The following is a 22042-nucleotide window of genomic DNA, read 5'->3' on the forward strand; positions in this document are numbered from 1 at the left end:
AGGACCCAAGGAGCAGAAGGGTTTGCAGCCCCTTAGGACGAACAACAATATGAACTAACTAGTACCCTTTCTTTCTTTCTTTAACCTGAAACTTTGGTCTTGCTTTCGCCCACTCTTTCCTTGATTTCCCCATTTTATTCCTTTAAAGTGGGAATGCTTTTTCTTTGTCATTATATTTTGTGATTTTTCCAGAGTAAATGAGTTAAGGAGCTGTTCTATGTTGTAGAAGAGACTTTGGCTACTGCATAGTGTTTGATCTTCGGGAAACTCTTAGAGATATACTGAATATATTTTGTATTATGAGTAGTTCATGAGCCTTCAAATGAAGCCAAAGTGTCATATATTATGATTTTAAATGTGATGTGTTTGAGTGACGATAACAGGGAGAAAATTTAATGGTTAGTCTTCATTGGTAACCTGATTGAGTTTAGACCACCTAGGAGACACCTAGTTCTACCTATCTTTCTTGTTGTTTCAAGAGATGCTTACCAGAGGAGGAGGAATCTATCAGATTATGGTAGGTGTCATCCAGGTTTGAAGATCATACACTGAATATAAAGAAAAACAAGGACAAAAGTATTTGAGTGTAAACATTAATATATTCTTTCTTCCTCACAGCAAATGCAACAGGTATCTGTATTAGGCTCTGCCACCATGCCTTCCCCACCAGAGGGAAATCTAAAATTTTAAAATTTCTTTTTTTATGCTGTTTTTCACTGAGTATTTGATCACAGCACAAGATTAGTAAAAAATGCAGAAAAGTATACTAATATGCTCAAGAATGTGAATCATTATGATATATATTCACAAGATCCATATGAATTATATTTCTGAGTTTCTAGAACTAATCAAATTATGGGTCTATGTATATGGATATGATATTGTTTTTTCTAAGAATTTATTTTCATAAACATTGTTTATAGCCTTTACAATTGAGTTCTAACAACAGAACTTGAACTATCATCCTAAAAATGATTTACAAAGAACTTTTTGTGCTTATGAGAAACTAAATATCTGAAAATTTTTTGAGTATATTTTATAGGAACTCTTCATTATCAGCCAACTATTGCACCATTATTTCATTACAAAATTTTGGGACTAGAGAGATAATTAAGAGCACTTGAAGCACTTGATTGTGACCTGGGTTTAGTTACCCATGCCCACAATGAGTGGCTCAGAACTGCATGTAATATGTCTTCACTGGGGTGGTACACAAGTGCATGTAATGTACCCACACTGGGTGGTACACAGCTGCATGTAATTCCTGTTTCATGGGAACCAATAACCCTTTCTTGCTTTTGTGTGTACCTGTGCATACACAAAGCACATAAATTCATTCAAGCACATACACATAAATAAAAACAAATTTTAGGACATTTTGTTACTCTTCTGTCTCATATACTTTTTCTATTCTTTATGGTTTTATTTGTTTGTTTGTTTGTTTGCTTCTTCATCACATAGGTAAGGTAGAAGAAAGAATCGAATGTACCTGAAGCATGAATAACATATTAGATTTATCTTGGTGATTCAATCACCTTCACTAAATAACACAGATATTGTAGAGTTTAATATGATCATCATTTATCATTACAGTGTAGATAAAGGCTAGGGTTTTAAAGTTATTTAGAATCTTCTTTTTGGTAAATAGATTTTCTTCCCACTCTCAGTCTATTCTGAGAAAGTTTATGCATAATGTTTCTGTTAGTCTCCTATCTACAGTTTAAATTAGAAATGAGACATTCATTAAGAAAAAAGTATATATATTGCATAATAATTTGTTGTAGAATAAATAAAAGTTGATTAAATGAATTGTGAAAGGAAAGAATAAAAATATAATCAAACATTTTATAGGTCATATATTGAAAGACTATTTCTATTTCATCTTATTAAATTGAGCAGAGTAAACTTTGTATTTTACTAGCATATTTTTACCTAATTTTGTTTTCAACATTTGCATGTAAAATTTGAATAAATGGGATGAAATATATTAAAATACACGTTGCATAGGTACATGAATTTGTCAGAGAATTCATAAAATATTTTTAAATGGCTTGATATAATGGCATAGAAAGTAATAGTATTTACTACCTTTAGCTATTTGCATTAGAATGTTTTTTATAAACAGCTAAATTAATTTGTTAATATTTTATATGTAATTTGAGTAGCTATACTTTTAAGTCAAACTATTTGCTAAATTATACCAGTAGGCAGTTCACGCTAAGTCTGCTAATATTCAATGTTTAGTATGATGAGCAGATCCTCTTGTATATCAGGCCTCCTTACTGTCTACTTTACAAATTATGGATCATTGGGCAAATGTTTCCGGACTTCTATTTTCTGCTGTCTACTCATTGCAGTTTATAAATCAATAGAAGAAAATGCCACTTTCTACTTTCTTTAATGATTAGTTCTGCTTGGATTTATCCTTGCTGTGTGATTGTCACCTTCTAAACTGTTTACTTAGAATCATTGGACCTGAAGTGTGAAGAAAATCTTGTGCTGTAGAGCCACAGAATATATGTGCTTGCTTTACTTAAGAAGTCAGAATGATGATTTCTTACATGCTCCAAACCAATTATTTTTTTCAGATGTCCAATTAATATTTGTCAAATCTCCATTATGTGAAATATATGTTCCACATTGGAGATAAATAATATATACCGATGTAGCACATTTGACGCATATCCACACAGCATATATGTATACACAATATATGCTACATATAGGTATAATAAAATTACTAAATATATACAATGATCATTTCCTTAGAAATTGCAATTTTATCTATAAGGAACTAACCTATACATCTTGATAATAAATAGAAATGTATTTGCAAAAGTCCTTTTGTGAATGAAAATATGGATTTGTATTTAACTATTATTTGCTTTGTTACTTTGCTTCAGCCTTGCCATTTGTTATTGTGTTGCTTTGCTCTATATATGTTTGAATGACAGCATTTCAATCAAGCTTAAAAGAAATAATACTTACAATACTGTAGTGTGTGGACTCCCCCCCCCCCACAGAAAATGAAGCTTATTATAAATGGTACCATTTTGAAGGATACCCAATAGTTTATTTTAAAATTCACAGTTAGTGTAGTTTTAGTAGATTTTCCATATATGTTGAAATCTGTTAGTAAAAGAAGTGAACACAGCATTACCATTTGATTAGACCATGAGGTAACTTGAGATAAGAGATAAAAATTATTGGACATTACATCTTACCTGATAAGGAAAGAACAAAGATGCATTAGGAAGTGCTGATTTCTGCTATCACCATTGCTCCCTAGTTCAGCACATACATGCAGGATGCTGATCTTCTTGTCCTCCTGCACACACTCAGTGCTCAGTAGAGTGCAATTAACTTGGCCACAGCAATTGCTGAGCAGGTGACTTGATTACACTGAAATCAGGCAGAAAATGTCCTCTTCTGGCCACTCAAGTGAATCAGTAAAATTATGGAGTAGCAAAACTAATTCAATGCCTTGGGCCATCAGAAGTGCCACTTCCTGTAAGTCAAACCTTCACTTAGTGTGAAATCGTTTTGTTTTATTGTCTTTCACATAATGCTTGTTTGAGCTAATCCACTTAGGATATGTAAATTAGTGAGTGTGTTTGGATAGTTTTAGATAGTCAACCTTTTTATCTACTAGTGCTTAAATATTTCATCATAATTTTTGAGAGCTCTTTCATGCATGAACTCTGTATTTATATAATTTATGCTCCTCCTGCTCCCTCCACCTCTTTCCATACCTATCAACTTTCCTTCAAATCTAAGATCTAGTCTTTTAAAAATAATTATAAATTGATAATAAGTGTGTGGGGGTATGTGGGGGTGTAGGGATCTGTTTTTGTGTTCCTATATATAAGCTATTCAGTATATTTAATGTTGCCTACATATCTGCATACATATACATGTACACATACACATACACATATACATATATAAGGTTTCTAGGATTGACTACTTAAGACTGGGTAACGAACTGGGCAGTGGTGGGGCACGCCTTTAATCCCAGCACTTGGGAGGCAGAGGCAGGCAGATTTCTGAGTTCAAGGCCAGTCTGGTCTACAGAGTGAGTTCCAGGACAGCCAGGGCTACACAGAGAAACCCTGTCTCAAAAGAAAAAACAGAAAACAAAAACAAAAAAACAACAAAAACAAACAAACTCATCATGGGGCTAGTCCTTCAGGATACCTGGCTCTCCCTCTCTCGGCAGCCTTTAATTAATTACCTGTAGCTCATCATCTATGAGTAGTAAGTACCCTGTGAGTTTCTCCCACCCACACTGACATGTGAATTGGTGTTGTGATTGTCCAGGCCATTTATATGGACCTATATTGTAATGATTTCATGGGTTCAAGGTAAAACCATCATCAGATAGTATGATTCTCAGCCTCTTACAATCTCCCTGTTTCTTCTATAGTGTCCCCAAAGCCTTATCAATTGGGTTGGACAATATATGGACATTTGTTGTCTGAATTTTGATCAGATGTTACTTTCTGTAGGTATCTCTGCTGCAGAAAGTAACTTCTTTGATTAGTGGTAAAAGCTATACCTATCTGTGAGTATAAGGGTACTTATTGAGAATACAATTAAGAATAATGCTTGTTTAGGAAAGCGGCAGTGGTAGGCTTTCGTCTGGGTTAATGACCTCTCTAGACACAGGTGCTTTTACAATGCCCAGCACGATTTCCCTTTGTTGTGTGAGCCTTAGTCTAATTAGACTGCTGTTGATTATCCCTGAGATATAAGTGCTACTATTGAACCTTTGTGGATATCTTCCCAGACAGATAATTGTTGTGGTTTATAAGCTTTAAAGGAGAGTAGGACTATTGATTACTTTTCTCCAATGGCAGCTTGAATAACACCTTTATATACTATGAGAACTAATCGTCATGAAAGACTGTGAATTTGTTACAGCAAGGTTCTTCCAAGTCCTTTTTCCAAAATGTGTTTCATCTTCAGCAATAGGGTCTTATTCTCAAATTCTGGGGGACAACCAAGGGCAACAACATTACTACTCTTTGGAGAGCCTCTTATACTTCCACTGCCAATGACTTGAAGGGGGGTGTTTCTTATTCTTAGTACTGGGGGGTTTTGTTAGCATATATCTCCAAGCAGTAATATAATTACCCCAAGAGGCATAACTTTATTAGAGAAGTAAATACAGAGGGACAATGAAGGAGGAAGAAAAGTACTGTTAAGGATGTTTGGAAAATCCATTTGAAAACATATTTTTAATGTTTAATTATTATACATATGTAAAGTATGTTTAATTGTATAAACATCTTGATGGAGTATTGAAATATATAAAATTTGAAATCCATTTAGGAAACATCCCAAATTTGTTATAGTACATATTCCTAGTTGGTACAAATCAATCCTTGTGATTTAAAATTGATTCACAATGGATAATAAAAGTTTAAATAAGATCAAATGTAATAAAATTTTTCTTTTACTGCATTTGTCTTAGTAGAAATTTAGAAGCCTAGACTTTATAAAATGGAACATAATTTTGGTTAAACGGAGATTTTTTTTTAAGTGAGACATGATTTCTTGTTTATATTAGTTGTTCTTTTTCTTATTCCTGGATAAAAGCTCCATGTGTCCTAGACTAGATTTATTATGATTAACAAACTAATTTTATTTTATTAGCAAGATGAGAGATCTTTATTTATTAGTACTGCTGATACATTGAAACCATCTTTCTCAAAGTTTGGAATAATAAGGGATTGATTTTTGTTCAGGTTTGTAAAATAAATTTGTGGATATTAAAGGTGTACATTATAATCTTTATCTACATGATAATGTCACTTAGTTGTCTCTTGAATGAAACAAATTATTTAGGCCATGAATTTTAAAGTAGTTCACAAAGAATTTGTAGTATATACAATTATGCACCTATTTCTGCTTATTGAATACTCAAATACTCCTGTATTAGTTGACAATTTGAACATCAGTATAGTATTATGCTTTAGAATTTATATCTTAAATATTTTAAATCATGTATGTACATGTACATACTGTATTGAAAATTCTATTAAATACAATTAAATAGGCTAAAAGTCTATTTTAAAAGAATGGTGTTAAGAAATTTAAAACATTGATTATAGAAAAATACATTGTGTTTTTAAACTGGGTTATGTCAAGCCAGAAAAAGATAGCATTATCATCTTTATCAAATTATACTGATTTTCTGATACATTGTTCCAAAGTAGAAGCATTCATACCACTGAATCTCAAATATACACATACATCATTAATGTAAAAGAATATTTACGTATAAAATATAAGATTTTTGTTTTTAACTGTCAAGCTAAAGAAATGTATTCTGATATCTCATATGTAATCTACATTATAGTAATCTGCTTTTGTAAGTATGATTTAATTTTGTCAGTATATGAAATTTTAATTTCCATTTTCTGTTAAAAATATAAGAGAAAATCTATGTATTGCTAATATTCACAAAATTTTCTATACCACTAATAAAGTACAATGAAGTTTTGCTCTACAAAATATAAATAACATAAAGAAAGAAAGAAGGAAAGGAAAGAAGAGAAAATTTCAAATGGTTCTATAGAAGATACTACTTATATTTTAGTAAATCTACATTTGACTGCTGTCATATTGTTAAGAATAGTAAAGTAGAGTAAAATTTATATGTGTATTAAGATATTCATTTATTTTCAGAGTGCACTTTTTAAAGTTAATATCCATGAGTAACTTTTTGGTCAAATAATTCATTAACCAAATATTGTTATTAACCCAATAGTACTTATGTTAATGATTAGTAGATTTATGATGATAATATAATCATCTTCCTTATCTAATAAGAAATATGAGGCTTATTTTCCTGGTTCTTAAATGTGTATATTTATAAAAGGTAGTTGTATCAATCTTTGTCTTAATGGTTGGAGTCTTTGGATACTAAATTATTTTGCCTCTAAATACAAAATTGCATGCTCTATGAAGTTATAATTTAAGTGTTAAGTTGTTGTAATATCTTTCTCTTATTCATTTTTGAAGACACACACACATGTAGATACACACATATGTATCCCTTTTGGATTTTTTTACAATGTCTTTTGATCATATTCACCCCTTCTCTTAACTCTTCCCATATACATTTCTCCTTTCCTCCCTACCTAATTTGTATTGTTTTTGAGACAGGGCATTATAATGTAGCTCTGTTGTCTTTGCACTCAGTATATATACTAAGTTCCTCTTAATCTCACAGAGATAGATCTTCTACCCCTCAAGTGCTGGGAGTCAAGGCATGTGCCACTATGCCTGACTTGTATCCTTTCTTTTAAACCCTTCAAGACAAATATGTACTGTCCAAATACTCTTGGGTGTATGATCTTCCACTGAAACTTGGTCAGCTTACCAATGACTATACTCTTAGAGACAACAATTTGTTCTTCCAGTAGCTAACAACAGCCAATATTTACTTGGTTTGTGTTTGGTTCATGTTCCAAGCACCTATCTCTATACTAAACCTTGGTCTGGCTTGGGCTTACACAGGCTTTGTTCATCCTGCTGTGAGTTTATATATTCAACTGCCCTGCTGTGAATAGAAGACACTGTCCTGGTAGCAATATATTGTCTGATTATTACACTCTTTCTACCTCCTCCTCCACAATTATCCATGAGGAATATATATTGTACCTCTTCCTCCCAAATTGTACCCAGGGAGGCACTAATTATTGTGTAGAACAATTTATCTTTTTTTGCAGTTTAACTTAGCAATTAAAGTTCTATTAATGACAAGTACAGGAACAGTCCTTTATTTTTCTTTTTTATGTTTTTCAATTTTATGATGAACCTATATGAGGTAATACCAGTGAAATATCGTTGACCTTACAGGAGGTAAAAATCATTCTTTCCAGACATTTTCATAAATAAATGTTAGTCTGAATATAGCTGTATGCTGTCAATTTATCAGAGTCCTAAGGAGAATTCAATGATGCACAAATAGTCAGTGATGGATATCTTGATCAAGTGTTTGGGTTCTGCAAAAAATGCACTGAAACTTAGAACACTGTGGTAGAAACTACTGAGCATAATATATAAAATGGTATAGTTATTATGTAACTGCTAAACTCAGTGCCTAAAGATACATTTTACATAGGAAATATGACTTACAGAAAGCTCTCAAAATGAAAAGGAAAGGAATAAGGGGAGAAGTGTGCTTTCAGTGTCCCCTCAGTAGCAATAAATGAAAGATTTGTTCCTCATTAAATGATTTCTTGATGTTTCTCAATAGATTTTCAGCTAAACACTTGTTAATCCCAAAGCTCTGACAAGCGCGGCTAGCAGAATTAGGCCAACCACTGCTACAAATAGCTAGTGTACATGAAACGGTAATCATTGCTTTCCAGTCTATTATTAGATTAACTTCATAGGGATTGCTTTTTTCTCCTGTGAGTTGAGGCATAAATGACATGCTTTACCCTCCAATAAATCTAATAGCAGAGTGGCTGTGACATGATGTTCATAACCCTGGTCCCATGACAGATTATTTTTGATTGCTTCAGGAGTTTCGAGCAGCTTGAAACTATTAGAATTTAAGGCATCATTGAAATGTTACAGTGTATCAAACTCATACACAATATTGCTGATTCTGAATTATATAGTCACAGCTTTTTGCCCTATAGTATTGACTGTCACTCTGTGACTAACTTTGGAAACTGTGTAGAAATAATCAAATTGAGTTGACAAAAATTATACATAAGAATGATGTCTCTATAAGGATTTCTAACATTTCTAATTAACTGGGGTGGGGGTGGGGCATATTACATCTATATGTTGCATGTAACAGCTTTGCTTCCTTCTTTTAAATTACATAATAAATGGATGCTAAGGTATACAAAACTTTATACAAAAGTGGCTATAAATAGATTTTCCTGCAACAAAGAATTTTATTGATTCAACAGATAAGTTACTTGTGCTTTTGTTGACATTTCCTTTTATTTTAAAATATTTTTATGATCAGTTAAATAAAACCTGTTTACTATTTTCATATAACCTCAGAACAACTAAAATAAATTTTCAGTAGAAACTGTGTTTTCTCTTCATTGGGAAACTTTGAGTCTTTCACTAGGAGAACTGGTTCCAGTTGCTTCTTGAACAAAATTTAATTTTAGGAGTATCTTTATATATTGAGATTAAGGTGATGCTTTTTCCAATGAACTTCTTTGACTGTGCTTATTGTATATAGTGTAGGTCTTATGGTTTATTCCTCCAGTATATATCCTTCAGTATATCTTGTTTCAGAGATTATACTGCAAAACACCTAATTGTTTTTAATTTAATTAACTAATTAATTAATTTTTCACTTATTCACTTTACATTTTAATCACTACCCCCCCTCCTGGTCACTCCTCTCAGAATCCTTCCCCCATTTTCCACTCCACTTTTTCTCTAAGTGGGCACACTGGGTATCTCCCTTCCTTGGCACTTCAAGTCTCTAAGAGGCTAGAAGCTTCCTCTTGGACTGAGGTCAGACAAGGCAGCCCAGCTGGAACATATCCCACAGACAGGCAACATGTTTTGGGATAGCCCACAATCTAGTTTTTTGGGGACCACATGAAGACCAATTTGCACATCTGCTACATATGTGCAGGGAGGCCTAGGGTTCAGGCTGGGTATGTTCTTTGGTTGGTGATTTAGTTTCGGAGCGCCCCAAAGGTCTAGGTTATATGACTCTGTTGGTCTTACTGTGGAGTTCCTATCTCCTTTGAGCCAGCAATCCTCCCTCCTATTTTTCCATAAGAGTCCCCAAATTCCATCCACTATTTGGCTGTGAGAATCTTCATCTGTTTCAGCTAGCTGCTGCATGTAGCCTCTCAGAAGACAATATTCTCCTATCTGTAAGCATAACAGACTATAATTAATAGTGTTACAGATTGGTGCTTGTCAATGGGATGAGTCTCAGTTTGGCCAGTTATTGATTGGTCATTCTCTCATTCCCTGCTCCATTCCCTGTGCCTGCATTTCTTGTAGAAAGGATAAATTTTGGGCTGCGGATGGGTTGGTATCCCTATCACTCCACTGGGGTTCCTGTCTGGCTATAGGAGGTGGCCTCTTCCTCTTCCATATCACCAATGATTGATTCTTGGGTACCTCCCTTATCACAGGTCTCTGTCTTGTCCAAGAGATGACCTCCTTCCACCTCTGTCAGTTGCAGATTTCTGTTCATTCTCATGGCCATATTGCCACCTAATCTTATTGGGTCCAAGTTGATCTATGGCTGTACTTTTGTGTTTGACACATGTAAAAATAACTTTTCACATTATGCCATATCCCAGACCTTTGAACTCAATACATTTCTAACTTAAAAATAAAGAGATGAATACTATATAGTGGTCTTCTTCATTTCAAACATACTTGTCTGGAAGAAACTGTAGTGCTAAGTTGCATCTAAAAATTTGAAAGCATCATACCAAGCACTGGTATTCACCCCTTCCTTTGGTAGTTATAAAATAGCACTTCATGTACTCTTTTCTTTCCCTATGTCACCACAATTAAAACACTATAACATATTTAATGATATGTTTCTTTCCACTGTATATGGCAGTGACATTATTGCAAAGCACCTTAGGCATTACAACTAATGAGGGAGCTAAAGATGTGCCTTTTAGAAAAGAAAGATTGAAATGCAAAACACTTTGAATTGCTTTAATCAGGAATTTTGGGTATTTAAACAAATTGTAAGTAACAATGCAATTCATTCTAAGAAAATGCACAGTATGCTTGGGTATAGCTGCATATAGAATAAAATATAGTATAATTTGATCAAGAAAGTGTTTCATGAATTTATGTCAAGATTTCCTAGACAAAAAATCTGTAACTAATCTGCATCTAATGTAATCTAGTAATTGTCAACTCTTCATTGTTTATGAGTCGCAGCTTGTACAAGGTAGTAGTATGACAGAAATCAGTTTAAAGGAAAATACCAATGTCCTCAGAGAAGTAATGCCTATTGTTTTAATAATGTATATTTTATTAACTAACCAAACAACTGTATCAGTTATTACATAGTATAGTTTATAATCAAGTTCCAAGCAGCTGTTACAGATTGGGAACAGAATTAAACATAAAAATGTACATAATAATAGATAAAGAAGTGTGTTTAGATATTTAGTACATATAATTAGGTTACAAACAATATGTATACACATTTAGTGAGTATATATAGGTAGGAAAGTCTAACATATAAATAGGTATGTTAAGCAGTCAAATTAATTGGATATCTTTGATTTGATACAACCTAATATAAAGCCAAATATGTTAAACAACTAATTCTTATTTCTGTATCACTTAAGTTTCTCTGGTGGAAATATTTTCCCCTAAACATCAGGTACAAACTTTAAACATTCTTATCAAGTAAAATGATTCATGCATATATCATCTTACTACTTTGACAAAGATACCCTAGTGACTCTGCAGGGTATGTTTGGACATTGTGATTTTTTTAGAATCCATTTATTATGCTGTGAATTGAGTACAGAACATTGTTTGCACTGATAGGGTGCTCTGTCAATGAACTACATCTCCAGCCAACAATATTCTCTAAATATATGTGTGGGGATTTATTTTCTATTGAGACTACTTTAGAAAAACTTTAATGCTACTGCATTATGTAGTAAATAGAGATGCTGGAATATTAGTGTGTACAATTGATTTGCTTTGAAGTATAACACAATAATGGTCTCACTCATATGCTATGTACAGCTAAAATCATCACCATCATCATGACCATGAACACCAGCACCACCACTATTGTCATTACTTTGCAAACAACAAAAGCAACAGTTTTCATAAAAACTATATTATATTAATTATAGTTTCTTCCTCATTAGAAATGTGATTTCTGTCTTAGTTTTAGTTTTACATGTTTAATTCAATTCATTAGAAAGTTGTTACATATGAATGTACTGAAAATAGAAACAATGTGTCAAATAGAGTGTGTTAATACAAGTTTCTACAGAAGTGTTATATAGCATGTAGTAACATGTGTTTTATTAATTCAGTTACAAGGGTTTGTAAATTACAACTTAGGAGAGAGCTGCACCAGATAAAGCTATTAAGTTAGTTTCTATTATAACTTTTTGAGTTTGGCAATATTTCTTTTCTCACTATGTGATGCTATCATGATGTCATATAAAAATGTGAATTTTGTTTTTTTATTTAATTGATTGTCATTTCTGATTTTCTGGTAAGCCTTTTTCACATTCTCTAAGAAATATATTTTAGTAATGCTTATCCTTTTTTCTTAAGTTTTTCTATGTTTATGTGAAAATGTGAATTATATGTACTTTGATGATACAAAATATTATAGTTGGTGCTACTATTATCATGATTTGAATTTATTTGTTTTCCTGTCAGTTACTACTTTTATAGTGATGTACACTACATTATGGGATTAGAACATATATAAAATGAGAGAAATATGATTTTGTGTGCATCAGAAATTTTTTCTGATCTATAAAATATGTTTAATTATTTCAAAATTATTATTCATCTACTGTTTTGATCTCAAGTGGTTAATAACATGAAATAAATGCACACACTAGAAGCATATATCTTATGTGCACTGAAACATACTTCTAAAAACAGCAATGCTATCCCAAATTGCATGCATGCTGAAACACTTTATTATTTATGGCTTTGCGGTTTGTGTATATTAAATGTAAATGTAATGTATTATATAGAAATATATATATCTTTCCTCATGTAAGAAATAATTTTCAAGGCTCACATATGTTTTCAGGAATTAATATTCTCAATATTTACAATAGCAAGTCACTAAGAAATTCAAAATGCAAATTGGCCAAGCAGCCCTCATTGGAAGAAACTACTTTCCTTATGTCTATCACCCTATCATTTACTGTAGTAAAACATAAAGCATAATTTGTATCATTGAGGGGAAAATGGTAATTGAATTTGAGTAATAAAAGTGCAATTTAGCAAAACTTAAGGTTTTTATTTTTTACTATTTTAAACATATTATTTTTAAAATTACTTCAGTATTAAAAAAAGCTGTAAAATTGTGCTGGGTGTCAGCATGTTGCATCTTCAAACACTCTTTCATCTTTATTTCCCTTTGCTTGAATAGTAAAAACTTTGTAAATTAGAAACTAAAATTAATTGAATAAACTTCAATTGAACATTTTTATGTTTTTATGCATTTTAAAAAGTGCATTATAAACTTTTCAGTGCTAGAGACAGTGGCTAACATGTCTATCTCTATTGATTTTAGTGCAATGCAAGGAAAAATAATGCTGATGTCGTGTGAAGCATCATTTATTTTCCGTTTTTAATCTCAATATGTTTACTAATTTAATATACACTTTAATGCCAGTATCTATGATATCTAAATTAGATTTGACTAGAGTGATTTCCCAGCCAATATAGCCACCATGATTTGTGTAGTAGCTATTTTGTCTCAGTCTCCTAAAATATCTTACATGATAATGAATTAAAAAAAGGCGAGGCATCTACCATTTTAATGGCATTCTTTTTCTAAGTTTAGCATGAGTTTACTTGCTTGAATAATAGAATTTTCATAGTTATAGAAATTAGGGTTTTTGCAAGTACCATGTGGCTTCAATATTCAACAGAAAGCCACACCTGGCAGTGGAAGACAAGGTGATAGAGGCCTAGAATAGCTCTACTTACTTTCACATACAAGGAGATCTCTCAATTGAAACATATAATGAAGGGAAAGCCAACTGTCATTTATTGTCTTGAAAGAAAATTTTAGCCTGGTCTGGAGTTAGAATAGGCAGATTTTATGTAGTTAAAATATGGTAACCTACTCATATTGTATAATATAAACTGTTTAACCTGTATTTAATATAGGACAAAAATGGTATGCTAGGTGCTGTGTGCCTGATGTGTTACTTAACCCTATTAAGTCTTTATGATGTAGTGAACTGAGGTTCAGAGAAATATCACATCTAGTGAAAAAAAATTGGTAAGTGTCTTGACAAACTGGGGTGAGTTGATTAATTTTATTGTACTAGCTTTACTCATCACCGGAGAATGACAATCACAATCAGTGTCTAAAGGTTACTGGGAGAATAGACTAGATAATAGATTTCTATTAGTTACGTTTTCTAGAGTATCAGGGTCATAAAAGATTTTATAGGTAAAAACTATAGGGAATGTATTGTGAGACCTGGCTCAAAGAAGCATAGTGATAAAGAAACTACACACAATACTGTCTGTGGGCTGAAGAAAAAGGAAAACTCAATGCCAGTGAGCTAACTCAGTTTCATTTCCAGGAGCTCAAATGTAGTGTAACTCAAGATATGGTCAAAATTGACAATAAAAGGGTTAGGGGCCTGAACATCCTCAAAGAGCTTGGGTGTCTAAAGGCAGAAAATGGATGTTCTAACTTATAAACAGAAGTACACTTACCTGTGCTTTGACATTTTGCTCTATCTGGGGCCTTTATCAAGTTGGATAATGACCATCACCATGGGTAAGGGTGGAACCTCTTAACTAATCTTCATGCTAATCACCTCTTTAAAGATCTTTGTAAATCAACCCAGAAGAAATGTTTTGCCAGTTTATGTGGCTGGCCCTGAATATAATCATGCCAATGCCTAATATTAGCCATTACAACATGTGAGTATGGTTTGAAGGTATTTTTTGAAGATGCCATGCAAATGGATTTATATTCTGAATGCAAGATATCCCATTAATATTTGCTTCCTTAATTTTCCTCATGCTTTAATATTTGGGAAGAAGATACTATTTTATTCCTTTTCCTCACATAAAAATGACCATGTAATCATATTTACTTTAGTGCTCCCTACCATGTTGGTTGGATATTCAAGAGACACTTCCCTTAATTTATTGAATTTATATTCTTCTTTTTGTTTTATCTCTCAACCCAAGTTGACCTGTGCCAGTGTAATTACATATTTCCTTAAAAGAAATAGTTGTTATGTAAGAAAGGTTTCAGTAGTTTCCACTGTGATTTTTTTAAATTTAAGAATTTTTGGAGCATTTCATAAGTGGGAACTGTATTTACATAATTTCCACCCCTATCACTCCTCCCTCCAACTCTTCCTATAGTCATCTCTCAAATTCATGAAATCTTCTTTAATAATCTTGTGTGTGGTTGTGCAACATAGTGTGTCCTTATATGTCCTTTAGTATTCTTTGTATATATGTGTTATGAGATTATTATGAGTAATTTATAGTTTTTTTTGAAAATTAGGAAATGTGGGTGTAATAAAAACTTTTTCATTATAGGACACTAACAAAAATGTCTTATACTTCATATGTAATTTTGTTATGTAATTCATACACATCTACTATATTCCTACTAGATGAATCAAGTAGGTTTCTCTTTGTATAGAGAGATATTTTATGTATATTTATGAATATATACATATTTCAGCATTATGTTTGATGTGGTTGACAGTTCCTTGTTTTATCTAATTTCCGTTCTAAGTCCTTGTACAAGTACTGTGTTTTCTTGAGACTTCAAGTGTGTTTCTTTTCTGTTATCTCCCATCCTTGGCTCACCTCTCTTAAATACTCTTTAAGTATATTATATATTTATTATTGCTATCATAAGATAGACCGTACTATTGATATTATATTACAACCCACATGAAGTCACAAAATATATAATGTAAATAAAAAATTCCCATTTCCATCTTTTTATTAAGTTAAATGAATTTGTACTATTTTATAATTAACTGTGTCAAATAATCTTCTATATGTATTATGTCAATACATACCTGTTGTGGCAGACAGGGATATTTAGAAATACTCAGCCAACCTAAGATAACTGATGAAAACTTATGTAGTTTCCTAATTTCTTTCCCTAAATGTGGAATAGTATCCAAGCCAGTGTTGTATTGACATAGTTTTCTATTTGCTATCAGTTATAAATGCTGAGATTACCTGAGTGATTGTTTTCTCAGAAAGCCATAATGTAATCTCAAACCTAATACTTCAACAACCATGCACTAATTAAAACTCCAATTATATTTTTGCTCAAACAAAACGACTTAATAAACATTATCACAAACTGTTTACCCTTCCCAAAAACAATTTATGCTCACTAATACAATTTCCCATTAAAACTGCTGCCAGGTAAATTAAAAACTCTTGAAATAGTAAGTAAGTGGGAAATTAATTCAACAGTTTAATCTAGACCTAATAACAGTTGCAAGCTCAGAAAAAGATTGCTACAGCGGGGAGTTAATTAACAGCTTATTCCCCATTTGATAAAAGTAATCCACTCTAATTCCAGTGTAATTTACCTCAATGTAATATAAAACCACAAGCTGCTTCTGGTGCTAGTAATTATTAGCTTTGTCCTGTGGCCACATTGACAATAAAAGTCAGCAGTATCTTAATAATATGAGGCTGTCTGTTAAATGCCCACACTTAAAGATATAATATGAAAATCTTCTAACAGCAGCAACCATACATATTGCCAGACAAGCAGGGGATGCAGTTTAGATTTAAACTGCACTTAATTGCTCTACCTTATTCTAGAAAACAGGTGTGACAGGTGACAAGTAAGTGTTACATGGGCTTCATAGGGGGAAGCAGAGGCAAGATAGATGTTACATCCAACAGCTATCATCTCTTCTTATTTAGAATATTGTACAAAAACATGTCTTTTCTCTCCCTTCCTTGCTACAATTGACCACATATGCCGTCAGCTACACAAACCTCATTATGCAACCTACATGGATATGAACTTTTATTAATTACATACAATATAAAGTATGAAGTTGAAGCTCATTAACAGAATAAATATACATGTTTTAGCTATAATAAGCCACCCAAATCCTTTTTATGAACTTTAAAATAAAGTAAGATGACCCATTCTTTTGTTAAAGAACATTTCATTGTTTATCTTTGTTTCCTGTTGAGTTTTGATATTCTTTATGAAATGTTATTATATATGACTGTATACTTTGTCATCAATTCATAAAATACCTCTATGTTTGAAATTTACTTCACATTGAATTTCTTGTTTCCAGTTTCATCACTAAAATATATTTTGGTGAGACCCTACATTATTCTTATTTTTCAGATAATAACCTAAAATTATGAAGATGCAATTAGAACCTAGTTTGCACAAATTCAATGTTCCTTTTTGTCATGCACTCCAAAGTGTGGCTCAAAGTATCATAGTATTTGTATATTTACTAAGCAAAAAACAACAATAATTATGAACAAATTAAAACATATATGGTTTACCAAGCCAAAGAATTATGGCAAATGTGTGCTGGGTAAAAAATTCACTTTGAAGAGAATAAGAAAGTGAAATTGTAAAATCAGTTTGGTATTAAAATGTCCTTTCCAAATTTGAATTTAGATTTGATTCTGTATTATATCTGAAGACAGTGGTACTCTAAAAAAGAGGATGGTTGTGATAGAACTTATAGAGATTTTTCTGGAAGTTCTAGAGGTGGTTAAATTTGAATAGAGAGATGGAAGTTAGGAGTGTCTAGACATTTAGAGGTTGATGATCTCAGCTTGAGGAGATAACATTTGAGCAGTGACAAGAGAAAAGGTGATATGTTCACTGAGAAATCTTTTCCTTTCCTTGATCATATTCATTTTATAGGATGCCTTTTCTAATGTATATTATGTTTATGTTATAATTAAACTATGCAAATATAGGTAACCTTTATTTGTGATAACTTTCACAGTCATCCTAGAGAACTCTTAAGTATGTCACTTTAATATGAAGAGACTTTCAAATTATGGAAACATCCATGATTTTAAACATAATTATTAGAATTTCTACCACATGTAAAGCATTAAAATGCTGAGAAGAAGAGACTAAGTACTCTGTTCTCAGCAGAATATCTGTATCATCCAAACCATCAAAGTTCAGAAAACACATGAAGTAGGATGTAGAAAGAATATCAGATGTGGAAGGTGGAAAGGATGGCTGTGGGATGTTGTCTTCTGGACTTGACACTGTTGGGCCTCACATAAATTCCCAGCACTCATGGTTATCTCATAATGTGTACACAAGATCAAAGCAACTAAAATTTTAGCATAGTTGGGATAAATATTTTTCAGGGCTCACTCCTGAGGAGCTAGTAGAGGGTGATAGTTGCTAGAGACATGAGAATAATTCCTTTTGGTGAGTGTGGCCTCTTTTCCAGTAGATAGTCCGTACCCACACAGAGTCAGAACTAATTGCACTTACTAGTTAAGTAAAACCAAAAACAAATCAAACAACATCAACAACTTAAAACAAGGCATAAAGATATGAGGGTATCATGTTGGGAGAAACATGGGAGAAGTTGAAGGAAGTAAAAAAAATAGATTGATATATGCTGTATACTTACATATAATTATCAAGAATAAAGAAAAATACAATAAAATTTTTAACTCTACTCCAGAAAAAAAATGTTTTAAATTCAGGACAGGAAAATGAAAAATTATTAGTTGGGCAGTGGTGGCGCATACTTTAATCCTAGCACTTGGGAGGCAGAGGCAGGCAGATTTTTTAGTTCAAGTCCAGCCTGGTCTACAGATTGAGTTCCATGACAGCCAGGACTATACAAAGATACTGTGTGTCAGAAAAATAAAAGGAAAATGAAAAATTGTAACTTATTTCACTGAAGTAAAAAGTTTATAATACACTGTAGTGAATGCCAAAAGTTTGGAAAATAAAAAGAGGTGCATGTCTTCCTCCACACATAAAATCTACCAGAATTGAAATATTCTTTAAAAATATTATCTTCAGCGTATCTTCATTTATTTTCATAAGAGGTATTATTTTATAGATATTTAATATATTTGTCAATTTTGTTATTTAAGTAATATTGACCTCATAAAATTTTTTGTACATCATCAATGTTATGTGCAGACCCTGAAAAAGTCAGGTTTGGCCTGTGATTGCCTACAGCACTGATTCATTGAATGCCCATTATTTTGATTTTATTTTCAATTCAGCTTTAGCTTTAATTTATAAACGTAAAGCTATTTAATTTTTTCTTACTTTAATTACTTCTCACATTAATTTTGGCTTGTAAGGCCTTTCTTTATATGACTTTTCCATAAACCTCCAATCTATCTTCACCTTCTTTCTTCTTCAGGGTGTAATTCTCTTCAACCTGACATACTGCTTCAAAGCTCCTATTGTTTACATACTCATTGTTTGCTCATTTGGAATGCATAGACCTGGGCCTTATTAGTTAATTCTAGTTTTTTTAGTTCTAATCTCAGGAACTGCTCTTTTCATTGTATGCCTTAGTTATTTCAGAATGTCTCTTATCAGCCATCTCTCTATACCCCACTCTCTGTTAACTGTATTAAACAACCTTTCTTTGTTTTCCCTGTGCACCATGTAAGAGTATCCTTTCTGATTTTGGATCATTATATTTTCTTTCTATGCTTCTAGAATTAAAATTGTGGGGGTAAGGTACCTTGGGTTCCATTCTGTATTTTCAGTGTCAAACACTAAATGTTTGACATTCATTAAAAATGAGGGCTAGATAGGAAGCAAAAAGAAAGAAAAAATTGTGAAAATAGAGAGTTGGATGAAAAGGCAGAATACAAGAGACACAAGAGTGTGACGGGGAACAAAATATTTTCAATTTAATGTCCATAATAATAATTAACTGCATCAAAAAGAGATGGAAAATATGTGTTAGAATAATATTGGATGTTCCACGTTTACTCTACATATCATAAACTGGAATGTCTGTCATTTTATCAACCCTGGAGAGCTCCCTGACATACTAGAAAGATTACTAAATATTCATGGGATTATTTATTAGTTAGATGTTTTTAAAACCCTGAATGTTAGTTCATTACTTGCTATCAATCCATGGTACTGTCATTCAGGACATACTTGTATTCACATATCCTAAAAATATCAGATTATACAAATAAACAATATTATTCAATGCCTGTCTATACAAAACCAAATATCACATTGGGCATGAAGAATAAAGGTAACATATTGAAAAATTCCAAAACTGACAATGTGTGTATATGTGAAGATATATTTTTAATGTAAAGAATATATGTAAATGTATGAAAAGTCTCTGTGATTAGCACTCTGAACTTAATTTCTTTTGCCTCATAAAGGTAATTTAAAAAATAACTATAATGTTAAGGAAAGAAGGAAAACATTATATCAAATATTTTATGCTCAATTTGTGAGGATTTTGTACTAGTATTTAAATTGCTTCCATCCAACTTTATACATATACTCTATTGATTTCACAGCATAGCCCCCCATTCATGTTCCAAATACTTTTGTTAGTTCTGAATTTAGTCATTCAATGAGTACATGCTTAAACAGCAAGCTCTTCATGATGGAAGGATCAGTCATTATTTCTTCTCCTTATCATGAAAGAACACATTTGATAATATTCCAAATGGGACACAAAGGAGTGTATATAGAAGTAGTATAAAAGAGGACATGAAGTAGGAAGCAAGAGTGGTTGGTGATTCTGGTAGAATACTGCAGGGAATTAGTAAGAAGTAGATAAGCTTTTAAAAAACACTGTATAGGTTTCTGGGTGACAACTTGGTTTCTGGTGGCATGCTCTGAGCATGCCAAGCCTGCAGAGACTGTTAGGCGTTTTAGATACATTTTCATCATGTCTGACACACAAGTTACCAGAGAGCACCTGATGAGAACAAGAAGCCTTTGCTCCTGGTAAAAAGTGACATCAGAAGTGAGTCTGAGCATCTCTAAGTCACTACTGGAGCCACTGTATCTACTGGCTTTGAACAAACAACTGCAGATAAAGTGAGAGAAAAACTGAAGTCATCTTGCAAAATCAGCAAAGACTGGGGCAAGATATGTTTTGATATTGCAGTGGAAAGTTTGGCTCAGGTTCATTGTCTGAGATCAGGTGATAGCTTGATTGTGATTGTTCAGGAGTTTAAAGATTACCAGTTCAAAACTACAAAGGAAGAAGTTCCAAGAGACTTTGAAGAAGTAGCTGGAAAACTCCCATGGTCAGACACTTTAAAAGTCTGGGAAATTAACACCACTTTCAAGAAGAAGAAAGCAAAGCACAGAAAGACAAATCAAAGTACAGGTAAAGAGAAGGCTGACTTTGGACAAGGAGAAAGACGGTAAGAAAAAGCATGCAAACAACACTTTAGATTCACATATCTTGGACTATTATGAAAATTAGCCATCAAAGAAGAGATATCAACCTTAGTAGGTGATGTCTTGGCATCTCGCAAAGATGAAACTGGTCAAAGCTTAAGAGAAGAAACTGAACTACAAGTACAGAAGTTTAGAGTCACCTGCAAACAGAGCAGGAGAGAAGCATTGCTTTGCCTCCGATGAGGTTGAGAGAGATTTTGGGGGTGCTATTCAAGAGTAATTTAAGTGGAAGACTGATATGACCAACTTTGTTGTAGAGGTTCTTCTGAACATCTATTATGATAATGAAGTCTTTGTTGCTATTGCACTAACAGGAGAGTCTCCATCACAGAAATATAACACATTTTGGACCTACAACTCTTAGGTTAACTCTTGCCTATGGAATGCTCAGGCTCTGTGAACCTAAACCTACTAATGTAGTAGTTGATCCAATGTGTGGAACAGGGCAATACCAATAGAGGGGGCTACTGAGTGGTCTCACTGTCACCATATTGCTGGGGACAACAACCAACTGGCAGTAAACAGAGCAATAAATAGTATCTCATCTCTGTTGACTAAGAGCTAGATTAAAGATGGAAAAACATCAATGGTTTGCCCATTGATGCTGTTGAGTGGGATATCTGCAACCTCTCACTGCAAACTGCTTCTGTGGATATTATTGTAACAGATATGGCATTTGGAAAAAGGATGGTCTCTAAGAAGAGATATTGGAATCTATATCCAGCTTACCTTTGGGAAATGAGCCATGTCTGTAGATCAGGGACTGGTAGAGGTGTATTGCTTACTCAGGACAAGAAATGTTTTACCAAGGCCTTACCTGGGATGGAACATGTGTCTTGAAAGGTCTATACAGTCTGGGTGAACATCAGGAGCCTTCATGCTGCAGTATATCTTCTAAAA

At 32.8% G+C, this 22042-nt stretch overlaps 1 protein-coding gene and 1 pseudogene across 10 annotated transcripts in view; both read left to right on the plus strand.

The window, feature by feature from the left end:
• Dach2 (dachshund family transcription factor 2) overlaps nucleotides 1-22042 on the plus strand; it is a 494899-nt gene that overhangs the window by 242956 nt on the left and 229901 nt on the right. The window lies entirely within an intron of this gene.
• Nucleotides 20451-22036, plus strand: LOC116088333 (annotated as a pseudogene).

This window comes from Mastomys coucha, chromosome X (assembly GCF_008632895.1).
Source record: "Mastomys coucha isolate ucsf_1 chromosome X, UCSF_Mcou_1, whole genome shotgun sequence".
In the NCBI taxonomy this organism is placed as follows: Eukaryota; Metazoa; Chordata; class Mammalia; order Rodentia; family Muridae; genus Mastomys; species Mastomys coucha.